Source organism: Arachis stenosperma, chromosome 5, assembly GCF_014773155.1.
Source record: "Arachis stenosperma cultivar V10309 chromosome 5, arast.V10309.gnm1.PFL2, whole genome shotgun sequence".
Classification (NCBI taxonomy): Eukaryota; Viridiplantae; Streptophyta; class Magnoliopsida; order Fabales; family Fabaceae; genus Arachis; species Arachis stenosperma.
The window spans coordinates 84,603,818-84,607,036 of record NC_080381.1 but is presented as its reverse complement, the minus strand read 5'-3'; the positions used below and the strand labels follow the sequence as shown (position 1 = coordinate 84,607,036).

The following is a 3,219-nucleotide window of genomic DNA, read 5'->3' as shown; positions in this document are numbered from 1 at the left end:
AGCCGTGCCGTGACAGGGTGCGTTGAACATTTCCAATGAGAGGATGGGAGGTAGCCACTGACAACGGTAAAACCCTTGCATAAGCTTGCCATGGAAAGGAGTAAGAAGGATTGGATGAAGACTGTAGGAAAGCAGAGAGACGGAAGGGAAGGCATCTTCATGCGCTTATCTGAAGTTCCTACCAATGAATTACATAAGTATCTCTATCTTTATCTTTATGTTTTATGCGTTCATCACCATTATACATTTGAGTTTGCCTGACTAAGATTTACAAGATGACCATAGCTTGCTTCATACTAACAATCTCCGTGGGATCGACCCTTACTCACGTAAGGTATTACTTGGACGACCCAGTGCACTTGCTGGTTAGTTGTGCGAAGTTGTGTAATGCCATGGAATTGAACTACCTAGTTTTTGGAGTTCATGACCGGGGATTATGAGAGTTGTGAAAAGTATTGTTCACAATTTCGCGCACCAAGTTTTTGGCGCCGTTGCCGGGGATTGTTCAAGTTTTGAGCAAGCTTTTGGTAACAATGCCTGGGATTGTTCAGTTTGGACAACTGAAGGTTCATCTTGTTGCTTAGATTAGGTATTTTTTTTTTCGAAATTCTTGAAGATGAATTCTAGAGTTTCATGATGCTTTGTTGAAGTCTGGCTGGCTGAGAAAGCCATGTCTAATCTTATTGGACCGAGGTTTCAACTATTCATCACAAGAGCTTGTTGACTTTCATCAATCTTGCTTTTGGAGCAATGATCTGCTAAGGCTTGGCTGGCCTGTGGCCATGTCTAGTGTTTTGGACCGAAGCTTTCTTTGAAAGCTTGGCTGGCTGTGAAGCCATGTCTAATTCCTGGACCGGAGTCTTAGACTAGCATTGCACTGATTCCTGGAATTCTCATTAAGAATTTTGATATTTTTTTCACTTAATTTTCGAAAAACACAAAAAAAAATCAAAAAAACTCATAAAATCCAAAAATTTCTTGTTTGAGTTTAGTGTCTCATCTCAAGTTTGGTGTCAATTGCATACATTCATGTGTCTTAATGGTCTTCAAGTAATTCTTGATGATTTTCGTGTTCTAATCTTTGAATTCAATTGACTTAAGTGTTTTGTGTGTCTCATATGCATTCTCATAAGTGTCAGTAGTATACAAACTGCTAAGTTTGGTGTCTTGCATGCATTGTTCTTTCATTCTTGTTGCATTTTGATTATTAAAAATCCAAAAATATTTTTAATTTGTGTCTTTTCAAGTCAATAACACAGAAAATTGAAGATTCAGAACATACTGCAGAGGAATTATACAGAAAAAGCTGGGCGTTCAAAACGCCCAGTGAAGAAGGACAGACTGGCGTTTAAACGCCAGCCAGGGTACCTGGTTGGGCGTTTAACGCCCAAAGAGGTAGCATTTTGGGCGTTAAACGCCAGAATGTATACCATTCTGGGCGTTTAACGCCAGGATGGCTAAAGGGGGAGAATTTTGTTTTCAAATCAATTTTTTTTTTCAAGTTTTCAAAGTTTTTCAAAATCAAATCTTTTTCAAATCATATCTTTTCAATCAAATGTTTTCAAAATCAATTTCTTTCCTTTTTCAAAGATACTTACTAACAATTAATGATTTGAGTGAACATCTCAAATTTGTTGCCTTTTCTGTTGAGAAAGGTTTAGTGTTTGAATCATATGTTTTCTTGTTAGGCAAGTCACTAATTTTCAAAATCAAATCTTTTACAAAATTGTTTTCAAAACATATCTTTTAAAATTATTTTCAAATCAAATTTTTTCATTCATATCTTTTTAATCACATCTTTTTCAAAATAAGTTTTCAATCAAATCTTTTTGATTTCTAATTTCAAAATCTTTTTCAAAAATCACTTGATTTCTTTTCCACTTTCAATTTTCAAAAATTATCAATCAATTTTTAAAATGTTTTTGACATCTTTCTAATTGAATTTTCAAAAATCCTCTTCCCTTCTTCCCACATCCTTCTATTTATGGAGTACTACTCCTTTTTAATGCACAATTCGAACTCTATCTAATCAAGTTCGAATTCTTCTACCTCCTTCTTCTATTTTTCGTTTCCTCTGACACCTTAAGGAATCTCTATACTGTGACATAGAGGATTCCACATCTTCTTGTTCTCTTCTCTTTCATATGAGCAGGAGCAGAGATAAAGGCATTCTTGTTGAAGCTGACCCTGAACCTGAAAGGACCTTGAAGCGAAAGCTAAGAGAAGCTAAGGCTCAACTCTCTGTTGAGGACCTGACCGAATTCTTCAAAGAAGAAGAACCCATGGCAGCCGAAAACAACAACAATGCCAACAATGCAAGGAAGGTGCTGGGTGACTTTACTGCACCTACTCCCGACTTCTATGGGAGAAGCATCTCTATCCCTGCCATTGGAGCAAACAACTTTGAGCTTAAGCCTCAATTAGTTTCTCTAATGAAACAGAATTGCAAGTTCCATGGACTTCCAATGGAAGATCCTCATCAGTTTTTAGCTGAGTTCTTGCAAATCTGTGACACAGTCAAGACTAATGGGGTTGACCCTGAGGTCTACAGACTGATGCTATTCCCTTTTGCTGTAAGAGACAGAGCTAGAATATGGTTGGACTCACAACCTAAAGATAGCCTGGACTCTTGGGAAAAGCTAGTCAATGCCTTCTTGGCAAAGTTCTTTCCACCTCAAAAATGGAGTAAGCTTAGAGTGGAAGTCCAAACCTTCAGACAGAAGGATGGAGAATCCCTCTATGAAGCTTGGGAAAGATACAAACAATTAATCAGAAAATGTCCCTCAGACATGCTTTCTGAATGGAGCATCATAGGTATTTTCTATGATGGTCTCTCTGAACTATCCAAGATGTCTTTGGATAGCTCTGCTGGAGGATCTCTTCATCTGAAGAAGACGCCTACAGAGGCTCAAGAGCTTATTGAAATGGTTGCAAATAACCAATTCATGTACACTTCTGAAAGAAATCTTGTGAACAATGGGACTAGTCAGAAGAAAGGAGTTCTTGAGATTGATACTCTGAATGCCATACTGGCTCAGAATAAGATATTGACTCAATAAGTCAATTTGATTTCCCAAAGTCTGTCTGGAATGCAAAATGCACCTGGCAGTACTAAGGAAGCTTCATCTGAGGAAGAAGCTTATGATCCTGAGAACCCTTCAATGGAAGAGGTGAATTACCTAGGAGAACCCTATGGAAACACCTATAATTCTTCATGGA

General features: G+C 37.7%; 1 non-coding gene across 1 annotated transcript; it reads right to left on the bottom strand.

The window, feature by feature from the left end:
* Nucleotides 1–2,687: 2,687 nt before the first annotated feature.
* Nucleotides 2,688–2,795, bottom strand: LOC130983643 (small nucleolar RNA R71). Its single transcript, XR_009087624.1, has one exon. It is a non-coding gene; the product is annotated as a small nucleolar RNA R71 (small nucleolar RNA).
* Between the last annotated feature and the right edge of the window lie 424 nt (nucleotides 2,796–3,219).